This window comes from Oncorhynchus clarkii, chromosome 18 (assembly GCF_045791955.1).
Source record: "Oncorhynchus clarkii lewisi isolate Uvic-CL-2024 chromosome 18, UVic_Ocla_1.0, whole genome shotgun sequence".
NCBI classification, from domain to species: domain Eukaryota; kingdom Metazoa; phylum Chordata; class Actinopteri; order Salmoniformes; family Salmonidae; genus Oncorhynchus; species Oncorhynchus clarkii.
The window spans coordinates 9189427-9211498 of record NC_092164.1 but is presented as its reverse complement, the minus strand read 5'-3'; positions in this window follow the sequence as shown (position 1 = coordinate 9211498).

Genomic DNA, 22072 nt, shown 5'->3' with positions numbered 1-22072 from the left:
CTGGTCCTGTTATCTAGCCCTGTTATCTGGTCCTGTTATCTGGCCCTGTTATCTGGCCCTGTTATCTGACCCTGTTATCTGGCCCTGTTATCTGGCCCTGTTGGTCTTCTCCTGCTTGATTTTCAGAAGTTCATTTAGGAAACTTCATCAACTAGCTCTAGCCAGTGGCGGTTCTAGACCATTTCAACTGGGGGGGGGGGGGGGGGGGGGGGGGAAAGCTGGGGCCAGTTGTACTGTTAGAGGGGCCAGTTGTACTGTTAGAGGGGCCAGTTGTACTGTTAGAGGGGCCAGTTGCATTAGACGTTATTGTTGTCATATCGTTTTCTTCACTGCATTAGCAGACAAAAGACCACGTTCATAATCATCATCGTCTCCACTGTCTGATAGCAAAAATAAGCTTTGTAAAAATGATTTCATACTCCACATTTATGGGGGCCACAAGGGGGTCCAAGATTGTTGTCACAGGGGCACTGCCCCCCCCCCCCCTACACCCCCCCTGAACCGCTAGTGGCTCTAGCCCCAAAAAACATTCTCAGAGTCCGAGATATACAGAGCATTCGGAAAGCATTCAGACCCCTTCCCTTTTCTCCACACTTTGTTACGTTGCAGCCTTATTCCAAAATTAACTAAATTAAACCACTTCTTCATCAATCTACACACAATAACAAAGCAAAACCAGGTTTTTAGAAGAAAATAAACTAAACTGATTTACATAAGTATTCAGACCTTTTTGCTGTGAGACTCGAAATTGAGCTCAGGTGAATCCCGCTTCCATTGAGCCCACCTGTAGTAAATTATTTGATTAGACAGGGTTTGGAAAGGCACACACCTGTCTATATAAAGGTCCCACAGATGACAGTGCATGTCAGAGCAAAAATCAAGCCACGAGGTGGAAGGAATTGTCCGTAGAGCTCTGAGACAGGATTGTGTCCAGGAACAGATCTGGGGAAGGGTACCAAAAAATGTCGGCAGCATTGAAGGTCCCCATGAACACAGTGGCCTCCATCATTCCTACGTTTGGAACCACCAAGACTCTTCCTAGAGCTGGTTGCCTGACCAAGAACCCAATGGTAACTCTGAAAGAGCTCCAGAGTTCATCTTTGGAGATGGGAGAACATTCCAGAAGGAAAAAAACATCTCTGCAGCACTCCACCAATCAGCCTTCATGGTAGAGTAGCCCGACGAAAGCCACTCCTCAGTAAAAGACGCATTACAGCTTGGAGAATGCCAAAAGACACCCAAAGAAGTCTCAGACCATGAGAAAGATGCTCTAATGTGATTAAACCAAGATTGAACTCTTTGGCCTGAATGCAAAGTGTTGCTTCTGGAGGAAACCTGGCAACATCCCTACGATGGAGCATGGTGGTGGCAGCATAATTCTGTAGGGATGTTTTTCAGTAGCAGGGAGTGGGAGACTAGTCAGAATCGAGGGAAAGATGAAAGGAGCAAAGTACAGAGAGATCCTTAATGAAAACCTGCTCCGGAGCACTCAGGACATCATACTGGGTCGAAGGTTCACCTTCCAATAGGACGACAACTCTAAGCACACAGCCAAGACAACGCAGGAGTGGTTTCGGGACAAGTCTCTGAATGTCCTTGAGTGACCCAGCCAGAGCCCCGTAGAGACCTGAAAATAGCCATGCAGCGACACTCCCCATCCAACCTGACAGAGCTTGAGATGATTTGCAGAGAAGAATGGGAGAAACTCTCCAAATACAGGTGTGCCAAGCTTGTAGCGTCATACCCAAGAAGACTGGAGACTGTCATTTCTGCTGAAGGTGCTTCAACAAAGTACTGAGTAAAGGGTCTGAATACTTATGTAATTGTGATATTAATGTTTTTTAATTTGTAATACATATGCTGAAATTCATAAAAAACCTGTTTTTGCTTTGTCGTTATGGTTGTATTGTGATGTCATTATGGGGTATTGTGATGTCATTATGGGTTATTGTGATGTCATTATGGGGTATTGTGTGTAGATTGAAGAGGTGTTCTGCCATTTCTAGAGGGAGGCGTTCTGTTGTTCTGCCGTTTCTAGAGGGAGATGTTCTGCCATTTCTAGAGGGAGGTGTTCTGGTGTTCTGCCATTTCTAGAGAGAGATGTTCTGCCATTTCTAGAGGGAGGTGTTCTGGGGTGTTGCCATTTCTAGAGGGAGGTGTTCTGCCATTTCTAGAGGGAGATTTTCTGCCATTTCTAGAGGGAGATTTTCTGCCATTTCTAGAGGGAGATTTTCTGACATTTCTAGAGGGAGATGTTCTTGAGGCATCCTGTCTAGTTATACTCCGTTCTTGGCATGTTGTTTTGGCTTTCCAGTAAAACGGTTGATTATTTTCCACATTGCACAGTTATCTCCCTTAGATTTAGTAGTACGTTTTCTTTTCCTTCCTTACTTCAGCAGTTATCGTTCTTTCTGAGACATTGATACCCTCCCCAGTCGTTTTCAGCCTTTGTTTTTTTCACCTCTTGTATCTAAACAGCATCTCTGTGACTCAGCAGGGCCTTGATGTTGTCAGTCAGCCAAAGGAGATTGAGTTACTTTTATTTTTTTGTTTCTCTCTTCTCTGCCGGAGCTGTACATGAAGGTTTTGGGACCTGTAAAAATATCTCTTTAAAGGCTTTTTCCAGGCCTCAGTCACGTTGTTTACATGTAAGGACTCTTTTCCAGTGGGCTGACTTGAGGACTTGAGGACTTGAGGACTTGAGGACTTGAGGGAGTCTATGAAAGATTGCTGGTTAAAGCGTTTAAAGATATGTGCTGTTGTGTTAGAGCTCTCCTCTCCTCTCCTCTCCTCTCCTCTCCTCTCCTCTCCTCTCCTCTCCTCTCCCCCACCTCTCCTCTCCTCTGTCTCTCTCTGCTGCCATGCCTCTCACTGCTGGCATGCTTCTGAAAATAAGCAGGGTTGGTCCTGGTCAGTCCCTGGATTGGAGACCAGATTCTGTTGGAAGTGGTGTTGGAGGGCCAGTAGGAGGCACTCTTTCCCCTGGTCTAATGAAACATCCCAATGCCCCAGGGCAGTGATTGGGGACATAAACAGGACTGTCTTGGTCTTATTTCTACACAGCAGGCCTCCAGATCATCACACTCAAGCACAGGTCTCTTGTCAGAAGGTATGGTATGGTTGATGTCCATCTCTCCAGTCAGAAGGTCTGGTTGATGTACATCTCTCCTGTCAGAAGGTCTGGTTGATGTACATCTCTCCTGTCAGAAGGTATGGTTGATGTCCATCTCTCCTGTCAGAAGGTCTGGTTGATGTACATCTCTCAGGTCTCCAGTCAGAAGGTCTGGTTGATGTACATCTCTCCTGTCAGAAGGTCTGGTTGATGTACATCTCTCCTGTCAGAAGGTATGGTTGATGTCCATCTCTCCTGTCAGAAGGTATGGTTGATGTCCATCTCTCCTGTCAGAAGGTCTGGTTGATGTCCATCTCTCCTGTCAGAAGGTCTGGTTGATGTCCATCTCTCCTGTCAGAAGGTCTGGTTGATGTACATCTCTCCTGTCAGAAGGTCTGGTTGATGTACATCTCTACACCTCCCCCTGACTGTTTCTGTCTCTCCTATAGAGAATATATCCTTCAATGTCCACCACAGAGCTGGGAATAGTGTATGGGTTTCACTAAGACCTGGGATGTGAACATTATCCCTGCTAAGACCAAAGATGTGAACATTATCCCTGCTAAGACCTAGGATGTGAACATTAGCCCTGCTAAGACCTAGGATGTGAACATTAGCCCTGCTAAGGCCTAGGATGTGAACATTAGCGCTGCTAAGACCAAAGATGTGAACATTAGCCCTGCTAAGACCTAGGATGTGAGCATTAGCTCTGCTAAGACCTAGGATGTGAACGTTAGCCCTGCTAAGACCTAGGATGTGAACATTAGCCCTGCTAAGACCAAAGATGTGAACATTAGCGCTGCTAAGGCCTGGGATGTAAACATTAGCCCGCTAAGGCCTGGGATGTGAACATTAGCCCTGCTAAGGCCTAGTATGTGAACATTAGCCCTACTAAGACCTAGGATGTGAACATTAGCCCTGCTAAGGCCAAAGATGTGAACATTAGCCCTGCTAAGGCCTAGGATGTGAACATTAGCCCTGCTAAGGCCTAGGATGTGAACATTAGCCCTGCTAAGGCCAAAGATGTGAACATTAGCCCTGCTAAGACCTAGGATGTGAACATTAGCCCTGCTAAGGCCTAGGATGTGAACATTAGCCCTGCTAAGACCTAGGATGTGAGCATTAGCTCTGCTAAGACCTAGGATGTGAACGTTAGCCCTGCTAAGACCTAGGATGTGAACATTAGCCCTGCTAAGACCTAGGATGTGAACATTAGCCCTGCTAAGACCTAGGATGTGAACATTAGCCCTGCTAAGACCTAGGATGTGAACATTAGCCCTGCTAAGGCCTGGGATGCGAACATTAGCCCTGCTAAGGCCTGGGATGTGAACATTAGCCCTGCTAAGACCTGGGATGTGAACATTAGCCCTGCTAAGACCTGGGATTTTTATTTTTTATTTTTTTTATTTCACCTTTATTTAACCAGGTAGGCTAGTTGAGAACAAGTTCTCATTTGCAACTGCGACCTGGCCAAGATAAGGCATAGCAGTGTGAACAGACAACACAGAGTTACACATGGAGTAAACAATTAACAAGTCAATAACACAGTAGAAAAAAGGGGAGTCTATATATACATTGTGTGCAAAAGGCATGAGAAGGTAGGCAAATAATTACAATTATGCAGATTAACACTGGAGTGATAAATGATCAGATGGTTATGTAAAGGTAGAGATAGAGATATTGGTGTGCAAAAGAGCAGAAAAATAAATAAATAAAAACAGTATGGGGATGAGGTAGGTGAAAATGGGTGGGCTATTTACCAATAGACTATGTACAGCTGCAGCGATCGGTTAGCTGCTCAGATAGCAGATGTTTGAAGTTGGTGAGGGAGATAAAAGTCTCCAACTTCAGCGATTTTTGCAATTCGTTCCAATCACAGGCAGCAGAGAACTGGAACGAAAGGCGGCCAAATGAGGTGTTGGCTTTAGGGATGATCAGTGAGATACACCTGCTGGAGCGCGTGCTACGGATGGGTGTTGCCATCGTAACCAGTGAACTGAGATAAGGCGGAGCTTTACCTAGCATGGACTTGTAGATGACCTGGAGCCAGTGGGTCTGGCGACGAATATGTAGCGAGGGCCAGCCGACTAGAGCATACAAGTCGCAGTGGTGGGTGGTATAAGGTGCTTTAGTGACAAAACGGATGGCACTGTGATAAACTGCATCCAGTTTGCTGAGTAGAGTGTTGGAAGCAATTTTGTAGATGACATCGCCGAAGTCGAGGATCGGTAGGATAGTCAGTTTTACTAGGGTAAGTTTGGCGTCGTGAGTGAAGGAGGCTTTGTTGCGGAATAGAAAGCCGACTCTTGATTTGATTTTCGATTGGAGATGTTTGATATGGGTCTGGAAGGAGAGTTTAGAGTCTAGCCAGACACCTAGGTACTTATAGATGTCCACATATTCAAGGTCGGAACCATCCAGGGTGGTGATGCTGGTCAGGCGTGCGGGTGCAGGCAGCGAACGGTTGAAAAGCATGCATTTGGTTTTACTAGCGTTTAAGAGCAGTTGGAGGCCACGGAAGGAGTGCTGTATGGCATTGAAGCTCGTTTGGAGGTTAGATAGCACAGTGTCCAAGGACGGGCCGGAAGTATATAGAATGGTGTCGTCTGCGTAGAGGTGGATCAGGGAATCGCCCGCAGCCTGAGAAACATCATTGATATATACAGAGAAAAGAGTCGGCCCGAGAATTGAACCCTGTGGCACCCCCATAGAGACTGCCAGAGGACCGGACAGCATGCCCTCCGATTTGACACACTGAACTCTGTCTGCAAAGTAATTGGTGAACCAGGCAAGGCAGTCATCCGAAAAACCGAGGCTACTGAGTCTGCCGATAAGAATACGGTGATTGACAGAGTCGAAAGCCTTGGCAAGGTCTATGAAGACGGCTGCACAGTACTGTCTTTTATCGATGGCGGTTATGATATCGTTTAGTACCTTGAGCGTGGCTGAGGTACACCCGTGACCGGCTCGGAAACCAGATTGCACAGCGGAGAAGGTACGGTGGGATTCAAGATGGTCAGTGATCTGTTTGTTGACTTGGCTTTCGAAGACCTTAGATAGGCAGGGCAGGATGGATATTGGTCTGTAACAGTTTGGGTCCAGGGTGTCGCCCCCTTTGAAGAGGGGGATGACTGCGGCAGCTTTCCAATCCTTGGGGATCTCAGACGATATGAAAGAGAGGTTGAACAGGCTGGTAATAGGGGTTGCGACAATGGCGGCGGATAGTTTCAGGAATAGAGGGTCCAGATTGTCAAGCCCAGCTGATTTGTACGGGTCCAGGTTTTGCAGCTCTTTCAGAACATCTGCTATCTGGATTTGGGTAAAGGAGAACCTGGAGAGGCTTGGGCGAGTAGCTGCGGGGGGGGGGGGAGCTGTTGGACGAGGTTGGAGTAGCCAGGCGGAAGGCATGGCCAGCCGTTGAGAAATGCTTGTTGAAGTTTTCGATAATCATGGATTTATCGGTGGTGACCGTGTTACCTAGCCTCAGTGCAGTGGGCAGCTGGGAGGAGGTGCTCTTGTTCTCCATGGACTTCACAGTGTCCCAGAACTTTTTGGAGTTGGAGCTACAGGATGCAAACTTCTGCCTGAAGAAGTTGGCTTTAGCTTTCCTGACTGACTGTGTGTATTGGTTCCTGACTTCCCTGAACAGTTGCATATCGCGGGGACTGTTCGATGTTAGTGCAGTCCGCCACAGGATGTTTTTGTGCTGGTCGAGGGCAGTCAGGTCTGGAGTGAACCAGGGGCTATATCTGTTCTTAGTTCTGCATTTTTTGAACGGAGCATGCTTATCTAAAATGGTGAGGAAGTTACTTTTAAAGAAAGACCAGGCATCCTCAACTGACGGGATGAGGTCAATGTCCTTCCAGGATACCCGGGCCAGGTCGATTAGAAAGGCCTGCTCACAGAAGTGTTTTAGGGAGCGTTTGACAGTGATGAGGGGTGGTCGTTTGACTGCGGCTCCATAGCGGATACAGGCAATGAGGCAGTGATCGCTGAGATCCTGGTTGAAGACAGCGGAGGTGTATTTGGAGGGCCAGTTGGTCAGGATGACGTCAATGAGGGTGCCCTTGTTTACAGAGTTAGGGTTGTACCTGGTGGGTTCCTTGATGATTTGAGTGAGATTGAGGGCATCTAGCTTAGATTGTAGGACTGCCGGGGTGTTAAGCATATCCCAGTTTAGGTCACCTAACAGAACAAACTCTGAAGCTAGATGGGGGGCGATCAATTCACAAATGGTGTCCAGGGCACAGCTGGGAGCTGAGGGGGGTCGGTAGCAGGCGGCAACAGTGAGAGACTTATTTCTGGAGAGAGTAATTTTCAAAATTAGTAGTTCGAACTGTTTGGGTATGGACCTGGAAAGTATGACATTACTTTGCAGGCTATCTCTGCAGTAGACTGCAACTCCTCCTCCTTTGGCAGTTCTATCTTGACGGAAGATGTTATAGTTGGGTATGGAAATCTCAGAATTTTTGGTGGCCTTCCTGAGCCAGGATTCAGACACGGCAAGGACATCAGGGTTAGCAGAGTGTGCTAGAGCAGTGAGTAAGACAAACTTAGGGAGGAGGCTTCTGATGTTGACATGCATGAAACCAGGATGTGAACATTAGCCCTGCTAAGACCTAGGATGTGAACATTAGCCCTGCTAAGGCCTGGGATGTGAACATTAGCCCTGCTAAGGCCTGGGATGTGAACATTAGCCCTATTAAGACCTGGGATGTGAACATTAGCCCTGCTAAGGAGCAGTTGTTGATTCTACTGCAGGTGTACAGTACTGTTAGTGAGACGAAAGTTGAAAAAGCAGTCAGCACCCATTTGTTTTCACCGTGGCAGTACCTCTGCATCTGGGCCAGGATTTAACTCCACATCGTTCGGGCAGAAACAAAACAACAACATTGTGGTTCTGCTAAGTATCTGACCATGTGACATCAACCCCATTTTAGCCAGATATTAAGTTGGGTTAAACAGCCATTAAGCTGGGTTAAACAGCCATTAAATTGGGTTAAACAGCCATTAAGCTGGGTTAAACAGCCATTAAATTGGGTTAAACAGCCATTAAGCTGGGTTAAACAGCCATTAAGCTGGGTTAAACAGCCATTAAGCTGGGTTAAACAGCCATTAAACTGGGTTAAACAGACATTAAGCTGGGTTAAACAGACATTAAGCTGGGTTAAACAGCCATTAAGCTGGGTTAAACAGCCATTAAGCTGGGTTAAACAGCCATTAAGCTGGGTTAAACAGCCATTAAGCTGGGTTAAAGAGCCAATAAGCTGGGTTAAACAGCCATTAAGCTGGGTTAAATAGCCATTAAGCTGGGTTAAAGAGCCATTAAACTGGGTTAAACAGCCATTAAGCTGGGTTAAACAGCCATTAAGCTGGGTTAAACAGACATTAAACTGGGTTAAACAGACATTAAACTGGGTTAAACAGCCATTAAACTGGGTTAAACAGCCATTAAGCGTGGTTAAAGAGCCATTAAGCTGGGTTTAAACAGTCATTAAGCTGGGTTAAACAGCCATTAAACTGGGTTAAACAGCCACTAAGCTGGGTTAAATGGCCATTAAACTGGGTTAAACAGCCATTAAGCTGGGTTAAACAGCCATTAAGCTGGGTTGAACAGCCATTAAGCTGGGTTAAACAGCCATTAAGCTGAGTTAAACAGCCATTAAGCTGGGTTAAACAGATATTAAACTGGGTTAAACAGCCATTAAACTGGGTTAAACAGCCATTAAGCTGGGTTAAAGAGCCATTAAGCTGGGTTTAAACAGTCATTAAGCTGGGTTAAACAGCCATTAAACTGGGTTAAACAGCCATTAAGCTGGGTTAAATAGCCATTAAACTGGGTTAAACAGCCATTAAGCTGGGTTAAACAGCCATTAAGCTGGGTTAAACAGCCATTAAGCTGGGTTAAACAGCCATTAAGCTGAGTTAAACAGCCATTAAGCTGGGTTAAACAGCCATTAAACTGGGTTAAACAGCCATTAAACTGGGTTAACTTGGGGGTCCGGGCTCTGATTTAAAAGTATCAACCTCTTACAATTGGATTGATCCGATTTGCAAGACAGGAGGACAATTAGAAGTGCTGTCCCTGTTGTCATTAATATGGTGCCAATATATACACCTCATAAAATAGTTCCCTGTAGAAATACATTATTAACACATTATCTAATGATACGATGATGACATGTTACCTGGACTAACCCATGCCCCCGCACATTGACTCTGTACCGTAACACCCTGTATATAGCCTCCACATTGACTCTGTACTGTAATACCTTGTATATAGCCTCCACATTGACTCTGTACCGTAACACCCTGTATATAGCCTCCACATTGACTCTGTACCGTAACACCCTGTATATAGCCTCCACATTGACTCTGTACCGGTACCCCCTGTATATAGCCTCCACATTGACTATGTACCGTAATACCCTGTATATAGCCTCCACATTGACTCTGTACCGGTACCCCTGTATATAGCCTCCACATTGACTCTGTACCGGTACCCCCTGTATATAGCCTCCACATTGACTCTGTACCGTAATACCCTGTATATAGCCTCCACATTGACTCTGTACCGGTACCCCTGTATATAGCCTCCACATTGACTCTGTACCGGTACCCCCTGTATATAGCCTCCACATTGACTCTGTACCGTAATACCCTGTATATAGCCTCCACATTGACTCTGTACCGTAACACCCTGTATATAGCCTCCACATTGACTCTGTACCGTAACACCCTGTATATAGTCTCCACATTGACTCTCTACCGGTACCCCCTGTATATAGCCTCCACATTGACTCTCTACCGGTACCCCCTGTATATAGCCTCCACATTGACTCTGTACCGTAACACCCTGTATATAGTCTCCACATTGACTCTCTACTGGTACCCCCTGTATATAGCCTCCACATTGACTCTGTACCGTAACACCCTGTATATAGCCTCCACATTGACTCTGTACTGGTACCCCTTGTATATAACCTCCACATTGACTCTGTACCGTAACACCCTGTATATAGCCTCTACATTGACTCAGTACCGTAACACCCTGTATATAGCCTCCACATTGACTCTGTACCGTAACATCCTGTATATAACCTCCACATTGACTCTGTACCGTAATACCCTGTATATAGCCTCCACATTGACTCTGTACAGTAACCCCCTGTATAAAGCCTCCACATTGACTCTGTACAGTAACCCCCTGTATATAGCCTCCACATTGACTCTGTACAGTAACCCCCTGTATAAAGCCTCCACATTGACTCTGTACAGTAACCCCCTGTATATAGCCTCCACATTGACTCTGTACCGTAACACCCTGTATATAGCCTCCACATTGACTCTGTACCGGTACCCCCTGTACATAGCTTCCAGATTGACTCTGTACCGTAACACCCTGTATATAGCCTCCACATTCAGCAATGTGTGGTAATGTCGGTGTCTTCGGAACAGATCGATGACATTCCCATAACAGGCGTCCTCATTATGACACCACAATAGCACCGTCACTACATCATCATTCAGCGCCAGGCCAGCTAGCGGGAGGAGAAACGTTTGGGCCCTGGAGATGTGTTCGCGCGCTAAGAGAAGCGATTTAAGCGTTTTGATTGGCTGTCACACTGCCATTGCCTGCCAGCGTGCGAGCCAGCTAGGAGCCGAGCCAGCCAGGAGCCGATCCAGCGCGACAGACACTGTTAAACAGACGATGTGCCCGATGTGCCCGATGTGCCCGTTGGCAGTCAGTTATCATCTGAGCAGAGAGACAGAGAGGGAGGGAGGACAGGGGGCTGAATCAGTGTATTCACTATGTCACTCTCCAGGCTCTGTGACAGTGTGTGTGTGTGTGTGTGTGCGTGTGTGTGTGTGTGTGTGTCAGTGTATGTGTGTACTAGTGTGTGTGTGTTAGTGTGTGTGTTAGTGTGTGTGTGTGTGTCTGTGTTAGTGTGTGTGTGTGTGTGTGTGTGTGTGTGTTAGTGTGTGTGTGTCAGTGTATGTGTGTGTTAGTGTGTGTGTGTGTGTGTGTGTGCGTGTGTGCGTGTGTGTGTGTGTGTGTGTGTGTGTGCTAGTGTATGTGTGTTAGTGTGTGTGTTAGTGTGTGTGTGTTAGTGAGTGTGTGTGCTAGTGTGTGTGTGTGTGTTAGTGAGTGTGTGTTTGTTAGTGAGTGTGTGTCAGTGTATGTGTGTGCTAGTGTGTGTGTTCGTGTCTGTGTGTTAGTGAGTGTGTGTCAGTATGTGTGTGTTAGGGTGTGTGTGTCAGTATGTGTGTATGTCAAATCAAATCAAACGTGTATGATAGTGTGTGTGTGTGTGTGTCAGTATGTTAGTGTGTGTGTGTTAGTATGTGTGTGTGTTAGTGTGTGTGTTAGTGTGTGTGTGTGTGTCAGTGTGTATTTGTCAGTGTATTCACTATGTCACTCTCCAGGCTCTGTGACAGTGTCACTCTCCACACACTCACAGTGTGTGTGTGTCAGTGTCTGTGTCAGTGTGTGTGTCAATGTGTGTGTTTGTCAGTGTGTGTGTGTGTCAGTGTGTGTGTATGATAGTGTGTGTGTGTGTGTGTATGATAGTGTGTGTGTGTCAGTGTGTGTGTATGATAGTGTGTGTGTCAGTGTGTGTGTATGATAGTGTGTGTGTCAGTGTGTGTGTATGATAGTGTGTGTGTGTGTGTCAGTGTGTGTGTATGATAGTGTGTGTGTGTGTGTGTGTCAGTATGTGTGTATGATAGTGTGTGTGTGTCAGTGTGTGTGTATGATAGTGTGTGTGTGTGTATGATAGTGTGTGTGTGTGTGTGTCAGTATGTGTGTATGATAGTGTGTGTGTATGATAGTGTGTGTGTCTGCTGCTGAAAACCAACGTCTCTTTCTGTTCTATGGGATCTGTTCTGCAGCTGTAAAATAAAAAGTTAAATAAATGATAAAAAATTAACAGTAAACATTACACATTCATTACATTCACAGTAAACATTACACATTCATTGCATTCACAGTAAACATTACACATTCATTACATTCACAGTAAACATTACACATTCATTACATTCACAGTAAACATTACACATTCATTACATTCACAGTAAACATTACACATTCATTACATTCACAGTAAACATTACACATTCATTGCATTCACAGTAAACATTACACATTCATTACATTCACAGTAAACATTACACATTCATTACATTCACAGTAAACATTACACATTCATTACATTCACAGTAAACATTACACATTCATTACATTCACTTGTGCAAATAGTCTCTCTCCCCTCTCTCTCCACCCTCTCTCTCTGTCTCTCTTCCCCTCTCTCTCTTCCCCCTCTCTCTCTTCCCCGTCTCTCTCTCTCTCTCTCTCACTCCCCTCTCTCTCCCCCCTCTCTCTCTCTCTCCCTCTCTCTCTCCCCTCTCTCTCTTCCCCTCTCTCTCTCCTTCCCTCTCCCCTCTCTATATTCCCCTTCTCCCCCCTCTCTCTTCCCCCTCTTTCTCCCCCCTCGCTCTCTTCCCCTCTCTCTCTCCTCCCTCTCTCTCTTCCCCTCTCTCTGTCCTCCCCTCTCTCCCCCCTCTCTCTCTTCCCTCTCTCTCTCCCCACTCCCTTTTTCTCTTCAATTTGCTCAATCTAAAAGTATGCTCAGCTACAGCTCCACAGATTAATTTCAGTCCACTGTGTGTCCACAGACACAGACACAGACACACACACACACACACACACACACACACACACACACACACACACACACACACACACACACACACACACACACACACACACACACACACACACACAACCTCTCTCTCTCCAACTCTCTTCTCTAATCACCATTATTTTAAGCAAACTGAAACTCCACCTTCAGCAGGGCAGTAATAAAACGTCTCCTCAGAGCCACAGGAGTGTGTTTAACTTACTGAAATATTTAAACTCCTTTAGGGTTTCTCTTAAATAAAAATCTGATCCATATCTCCTTTCAGCTAATGTCTCTCTGTGTGAAGGAGGCCCTTGAGCCAATTTGAGAGGGCTATCAATCTGTTGGCCTGATGATAGAGGAGCCCTTCGATCATTACAACCGTTCCCTTCATAGGGCTCATAGGGCATTGGCCAAAAAGTAGTGCACTATGTAGGGTATAGTAGGGCATAGGGTGACATTTGACACCTGGACATAAGATAGCAAATAGCAAAACGGAGAAACAGGCGACGTCCCACAGAGGTTGGATGCATATCAAAAAACAAACCCGATTTTGATAAACTCCCACATCTACAAATCTACAGGGTGAAATATCGCAGTGTGACGTCACAGCAGCAAGATTTGTGACCTGTTACCACGTGATCAACCGTTGAAGAACAAACATAATTTTAAATACAACCTTGAATAATTTTGCACGCCCAATTTTTTCAGTTTTTGATTTGTTAAAAAAGTTTGAAATATCCAATAAATGTCGTTCCACTTCATGATTGTGTCCCACTTGTTGTTGATTCTTCACAAAAAAATACAGTTTTATATCTTTATGTTTGAAGCCTGAAATGTGGCAAAAGGTCGCAAAGTTCAAGGGGGCCGAATACTTTCGCAAGGCACTGTATTTATATTTATTTATTTTCCCTTTTTGTACTTGAACTATTTGCACATCGTTACAACACGGTATGTTGAAATGGCTTTATTCTTTTGGAACTTCTTTGAGTGTAATGTTTACTGTTAATTTTTATTGTTTATTTCACTTCTTATGGCTGGGGGGCAGTATAGAGTAGCTTGGATGAATACGGTGCCCAGAGTAAACAGCCTGCTACTCAGGCCCAGAAGCTAATATATGCATAGTATTGGATATATTTGGATAGAAAACACTCTGGAGTTTCTAAAACTGTTTGAATGATGTCTGTGAGTATAACAGAACTCATAGGTCAGGCAAAAACCTGAGATAAAATCCAACCAGGAAGTGGGAAATCTGGGGTTTGTAGTTTTTCAATTCTTTGCCTATCCAAGATACAGTGTAAATTGGGTCCGCTTGCACTTCCAAAGGCTTCCGCTAGATGTCAACAGTCTTTAGAACATTGTTTCAGGCTTCTACTGTGATGGGGGAGAGAATGAGAGCTGTTTCAAAGAGAGGTCTGTCACAAGGCCATGAGCTGATCACGCACGCTCCCGTGAGAGGTAGCTGCGCTCCATTGCATTTCTAAAGACAAAGGAATTCTCCGGTTGGAACATTATTGAACAGTTTTAACGGTATTTCATTTTTGGATAAAAAAACGTTCCCGTTTTAAACTGGATATTTTGTCACGACAAGATGCTCGACTATGCATATAAATGACAGCTTTGGATAGAAAACACTCTAACGTTTCCAAAACTGCAAAGACATTGTCTGTGAGTGCAACAGAACTGATGTTACAGGCGAAACCCAGATAAAAATCCAATCAGGAAGTGCCCCATATTTTGAAAGCGCTGCATGCCAATGACTCCTTATATGGCTGTGAATGGGCTACGAATGAGCTTACGCTTTCTACGTATTCCCCAAGGTGTCTACAGCTTTACAGACGTCTTTTTACGCATTTATGTTGAAGAATAGCCGTAAGGGACCACATTGAGCAAGTGGTCACATGATGGCTCCCGCAGAAAATCTTGCGTAAAGTACAGAGGTAGCCATTATTCCAATCGTCTAATGAGAAACCAATTGTCCCGGTGGATATATTATCGAATAGATATGTGAAAAACACCTTGAGGATTGATTCTAAACAACGTTTGCCATGTTTCTGTCGATATTATGGAGCTAATTTGGAAAAAGCTTGGCGTTGTAGTGACCACATTTTCCGGTCGATTTCTCAGCCAAACGTGAAGAACAAACGGGAGCTATTTCGCCTACAAAAATAATATTTTTGGAAAAAAGGAACATTTGCTATCTAAGTAGGAGTCTCGTGAGTGAAAACATCCGAAGTTCTTCAAAGGTAAAATATTTAATTTGATTGCTTTTCTTATTTTCGTGAAAATGTTGCCTGCTGCTAGCAGGGTATAATGCTATGCTAGGCTACGATAAACTTACACAAATGCTTGTCTAGCGATGGCTGTAAAGCATATTTTGAAAATCTGAGATGACAGGGTGATTAACAAACTTACTTCATTTGAACACACTGTATATATATTGTTCTACTGTATTATTGACTGTGTTTGTTTATTCCATGTGTAACTCTGTGTTGTTGTTTTGTGTCACACTGCTTTGCTTTATCTTGGCCAGGTCGCAGTTGTAATTGAGAACTTGTTCTCAACTGGCCTACCTGGTTAAATAAAGGTGAAATTAAATACATTTAATTGTACAAAATAAAAATACCTGTAAGACCCCTTCCTGAAGGACCTGAGACAAGAGGACCAACACCCAGACCACAGAATCACCAGCCACACCCCAGCCAGCTAAGACCACCACAAGCAAACCCTGGCCACACCCTATATACCCCCCCCCCCCCCAACACCAGACTTACACCTCTTCTTTCCACCTCATGCCCCCCCCGCCCCTGCGGCAAGGACCTCAACATGACAGCAGGACATATGCCCAGGCCGGGAGCAGAGCAACAGGCCCAACCCCCCACTATTAACCCCCAGAGTCTCTCAGAGAGTTCACAGTCAGCCCACTGGCACCTCTATCAGACAACAGCAAAAACACATTCTACTTGAACAGAGCTCAATCATGAGGCATCAAAACCGAAGGACCTGAATAATATTAAGAAATGCTGTAGATGGAAGGAATGAATAATAATATTAGATGGAATGAAATCTAAAGAAAAAGGAAAAGGTGAAAACAAATTAAATCCCTTATTGACAATTTCCTGGGAAAAAAAACATTTCACTGTAATTGCAAAAGGTTTAAACTTGGCAGATGAAAACCTGAACATCATATTTGACTTCTCAGCTTGTAACGGTTTTCTTGTGTTGAAGTAGAGGCGGACCAAAATGCAGCATGGTTACTTGTATACGTCTTTAATAAAGATGAAAACACAAACAGTATACAAAAACAATAAACGTAAAAAAAAACTAAAAAAAAAAAAAAAAACTAAACAGCCCTATCTGGTGTAAACAAACACAGAGAACAATCACCCACAAAACCCAACACCAAACAGGCTACCTAAATATGGTTCCCAATCAGAGACAATGACTAACACCTACCTCTGATTGAGAACCATATCAGGCCAAACATAGAAATAGACAAACTAGACATGTAACATAGAATGCCCACTCAGATCACACCCTGACCAAACAAAACATAGAAACATACAAAGCAAACTATGGTCAGGGTGTGACACAGCTTCCCTTTCAAATGAAGAAATGTCAAAGCAGACAACTGAAGAAAATGAACAACAATGACAAACGGTTTGATGAAGAATGCAACAAAAACTAAGAAAGAAATTGAGAAACAAATCCAACAAAAAAAACAGAGCGACCCAGAAAACCTGATTCTGAGACCTGAGTCTAAGCCTTCATTATGGGGAATCACTAAAACAAAACAGAAATACACCGTGGAAAAATAAGGAACAGCACGTCAGAAATCAGCTCAATGTAATTGAAGAATCCTTAGACTCTAACCACTTCTGGGAAAATTGGAAAACTCTAAACCAACAACATTACGAAGAATTATCTGTCCAAAATGAAGATGTATGGATAAACCACTTCTCCAATCTGATTGGCTCTATAACAAAGAACAGCAAAAACATATACATGATCGAATACACATTTTAGAATCAACCAATAAAGACGACCGGAACCCACTGGATTCTCCAATTACACTGAATGAACTACAGGAGAAAACAAACCCTCCAACACAAAAAGGCCTGTAGGATTGAAGGTATCAAGAATGAAATTACAAAATATAGAGATCACAAATTCCAATTGGCTATACTTTAAACTCTTTAACATCATCCTCAGCTCTGGCAAATTCTCCAATATTTGGAACTAAGGATTGATCACATGAATCCACAAAAGTGGAGACAAATTTGACCCCAATAACTACCAGGGGATATGAGTCAACAGCAACCTTGGGAAAACCCTCTGCATTATCATTAACTACCAGGGGATATGAGTCAACAGCAACCTTGGGAAAATCCTCTGCATTATCATTAACTACCAGGGGATATGAGTCAACAGCAACCTTGGGGAAACCCTCTGCATTATCATTAACTACCAGGGGATATGCGTCAACAGCAATCTTGGGAAAATCCTCTGCATTATCATTTACTACCACAGGATATGCGTCAACAGCAATCTTGGGAAAATCCTCTGCATTATCATTAATTACCAGGGGATATGAGTCAACAGCAACCTTGGGAAAACCCTCTGCATTATCATTAACTACCAGGGGATATGCGTCAACAGCAATCTTGGGAAAATCCTCTGCATTATCATTTACTACCACAGGATATGCGTCAACAGCAATCTTGGGAAAATCCTCTGCATTATCATTTACTACCACAGGATATGCGTCAACAGCAATCTTGGGAAAATCCTCTGCATTATCATTAACTACCAGGGGATATGCGTCAACAGCAATCTTGGGAAAATCCTCTGCATATATCATTAACATCAGACTCGTACATTTCCTCAATGAAACAATGTACTGAGCAAATATCATATTGGCTATTTACCAAATTACCGTACGCCAGACCACGTATTCACCCTGCACACCCCAATTGACAAACAAACTAACCAAAACAAAGGCAAAGATTTCTCATGCTTTTTTAAATTTCAAAATAGCTTTTGATTCAATTTGGCATGAGGGTCTGCTATACAAACTGATGGAAAGTGGTGTTGGGGCGATAAAGTCCATGTACACAAACGGTTAGAATTGGCAAAAAACACACACATTTCTTTCCACAGGGCCGTGGGGTGAGACAGGGATGCAGCTTAAGCCACATCCTCTTCAACATGTATGTTTAATTAATTAATTTCTTTCCACATGGCCAAGGGCACTAGAACAGTCTGCAGCACCCGGCCTCACCCTACTAGAATCTGAAGTCAAATGTCAACTGTCAGCTGGTGATCTGGTACTTCTGTCCACAACCAAGTAGGTCCAATTGCCAGGACCACAAATACAAATTCCATCTAGACACCGTTGCCCTAGAGCACCCCAAAAAATATACATACCTCGCCCTAACCATCAACACCAACAAGTAACGTCCACAAAGTTGTGAATGATGATGCCATCAAAAGGAACATTCTACAGACCAATAAGGATCTGGCTAAAAATATTTGAATCAGTTATAGAAACCATTGTCCTTTATGGTTGCGAGGTCTGGGGTCCTGCTCACCAACAAAGAATTCAACAAAATGAGACAAACTCCGAATTGAGACTATGCATGCAGAATTCTGCCAAAAATATCCTCAGTGTACAATGTAAAATATCAAATAATGCATGCAGAGCAGAATTAGGCTGATACCCAGTAATTATCAAAATCGAGAAATTCTACAACCACCTAAAATGCAGCGAATCCCAAACCTTCCATAACAAAGCCATCACCTACAGAGAAGTGAACCTGGAGTAGAGCCCCCTAAGCAAGCTGGTTCTGGGGCTCTGTTCACAAACACAAACAGACCCCACAAAGCCCCAGGACAGCAACACAATTAGAACCAACCAAATCATCAGAAAACAGAAAGATAATTACTTGACACATTGGAAAGAATTCACCAAAAAACAGAGCACACTAGAATGCTATTTGGGCCTGAACAGAGTGTGCACAGTGGCAGAATACTTGGCCACTGTGACTGACCCAAAATTGAGGGAGCGTGTTGAAGAGAGAAAGAGAGAGCATGTTGAAGAGAGAGAGGGAGAGAGTGATGGAGAGAGAGAGAGCATGATGAAGAGAGGGAGAGTGATGAAGAGAGAGAGAGGGAGAGTGATGGAGAGAGAGAGAGCATGATGAAGAGAGAGAGAGGGAGAGTGATGAAGAGAGAGAGAGGGAGAGTGATGAAGAGAGAGAGAGAGTGATGAAGAGAGAGAGAGGGAGAGTGATGAAGAGAGAGAGATGGAAAGTGATGAAGAGAAAGAGAGGGAGTGTGATGAAGAGAGAGAGGGAAAGTGATGAAGAGAGAGATAGGGAAAGTGATGAAGAGAAAGAGAGGGAGAGTGATGAAGAGAGAGAGAGAGTGAGATGAGGCAGAGCAGCCTGCCAAGGCCAAGCTGGGTAACTTGTTCATTTGTCCATATTTCTCCTCTGCAGATCCCGTGGGATCCCCCTCTCCTCCTCTCCTTCTGTTGCTTTTCTCTCACTAATATTCCCCAGTCCGTCCCGGGAGACGTCTCTATCACAGAGAAATCTGTGGTTCGACAGTTCACTTGGCACCGCTTAAGAAAACTATCAGGAGAACAGAAACAAACAGAAAATCTCCTCCGTTGTGAAGCCAAGGCATCAGCAATCCATCCAGGCCCGAAGAAAAACATGTCGAAGTGGAGTGGAACCAATTCTTAGACAGGAAGTAAATAACCATGTCAAGTCACATGACTAATACAACACAAAGACAGATACAGTTGAAGTCAGAAGTTTACACACACTTAGGTTGGAGTCATTAAAACTAGTTTACATATACTTAGGTTGGAGTCATTAAAACTAGTTTACACACACTTAGGTTGGAGTCATTAACACTAGTTTACAAACACTTAGGTTGGAGTCATTAAAACTAGTTTACATACACTTAGGTTGTAGTCATTCAAACTAGTTTACATCCACTTAGCTTGGAGTCATTAAAACTAGTTTACATACACTTAGGTTGGAGTCATTAAAACTAGTTTACACATACTTAGGTTGGAGTCATTAAAACTAGTTTACATCCACTTAGGTTGGAGTCATTAACACTAGTTTACATCCACTTAGGTTGGAGTCATTAAAACTAGTTTACATACACTTTTACATACACTTAGGTTGGAGTCATTAACACTAGTTTACATCCACTTAGGTTGGAGTCATTAAAACTAGTTTACATACACTTAGGGTGGAGTCATTAAAACTAGTTTACATACACTTAGGTTGGAGTCATTAACACTTAGTTTACATACACTTAGGTTGGAGTCATTCAAACTAGTTTACATAAACTTAGGGTGGAGTCATTAAAATTAGTTTACATACACTTAGGTTGGAGTCATTAGAACTAGTTTACATACACTTAGGTTGGAGTCATTAAAACTAGTTTACATACACTTAGGTTGGAGTCATTAAAACTAGTTTACATCCACTTAGGTTGGAGTCATTAACACTAGTTTACATCCACTTAGGTTGGAGTCATTAAAACTAGTTTACATACACTTTTACATACACTTAGGTTGGAGTCATTAACACTAGTTTACATCCACTTAGGTTGGAGTCATTAAAACTAGTTTACATACACTTAGGGTGGAGTCATTAAAACTAGTTTACATACACTTAGGTTGGAGTCATTAACACTTAGTTTACATACACTTAGGTTGGAGTCATTCAAACTAGTTTACATAAACTTAGGGTGGAGTCATTAAAATTAGTTTACATACACTTAGGTTGGAGTCATTAGAACTAGTTTACATACACTTAGGTTGGAGTCATTAAAACTAGTTTACATACACTTAGGTTGGAGTCATTAAAACATATTTTTCAACCACTCCACAAATTTCCTGTTAACAAAATATAGTTTTGGCGAGTCAGTTAGGACATTTTACTTTGTACATGACACAAGTCATTTTTACAACAATTGTTAACAGGCAGATTATTTCACTTATAATTCACTGTATCACAATTCCAGTCGGTCAGAAGTTTACATACACTAAGTTGACTGAGCCTTTAAACAGCTTGGAAAATTCCAGAAAATGATGGCATGGCTTTAGAAGCTTCTGCTAGGCTAATTGACATCATTTGAGTCAATTGGTGTACCTGTGGATGTATTTCAAGGCCTACCTTCAAACTCAGTGCTTGACATCATGGGAAAATCAAAATAAATCAGCCAAGAACTCAGAAAAAAATTGTAGACCTCCACAAGTCTGGTTCGTCCTTGGGAGCAATTTCCAAATGCCTGAAGGTACCATGTTCATCTGTACAAACAATAGTACGCAAGTATAAACACCATGGGACCACTCTGCCTTCATAGCGCTCAGGAAGGAGATGCGTTCTGTCTCCTAGAGATTAACATAGTTTGGTGCGAAAAGTGCAAATCAATCCCAGAACAGCAGCAAAGGACCTTGTGAAGATGCTGGAGGAAACAGGTACAAAAGTATCTATATCCACAGTAAAACGAGTCCTATATCGATATAACCTGAAAGGCCGCTCAGCAAGGGAGAAGCCACTGCTCCAAAACCGCCATAAAAAAGCCAGACAACGGTTTGCAACTGCACATGGGGACAAAGATCGTACTTTTTGGAGAAATTCCCTCTGGTCTGATGAAACAAAAATAGAGCTGTTTGGCCATAATGACCATCGTTTTGTTTGGAGGAAAAAGGGGGAGGCTTGCAAACTGAAGAACACCATCCCAACCGTGAATCACGGGGGTGGCAGCATCATGTTGTGGGGGTGCTTTGCTCCAGGAGGGACTGGTGCACTTCACAAAATAGATCGCTTCACGAGGAAGGAAAACGATGTGGATATGTTAAAGCAACATCTCAAGACATCAGTCAGGAAGTTAAAGCTTGGTCGCAAACGGGTCTTCCAAATGGACAATGACCCCAAGCATACTACCAAAGTTGTGGCAAAATGGCTTAAGGACAACAAAGTCAAGGTATTGGAGTGGCCATCACAGAGTCCTGACCTCAATCCTATAGAAAATGTGTGGGCAGAACTGAAAAAGCGTGTGCGAGCAAGGAGGCCTACAAACCTGACTCAGTTACACCAGCTCTGTCAGGAAGAATGGGCCAAAATTCACCCAATTTATTGGACAATTTAAAGGTAATCCTACAAAATACTAATTGAGTGTATGTGAACTTCTGATCCAGTGGGAATGTGATGAAAAAAATAAAAGCTCTCTACTATTATTCTGACAT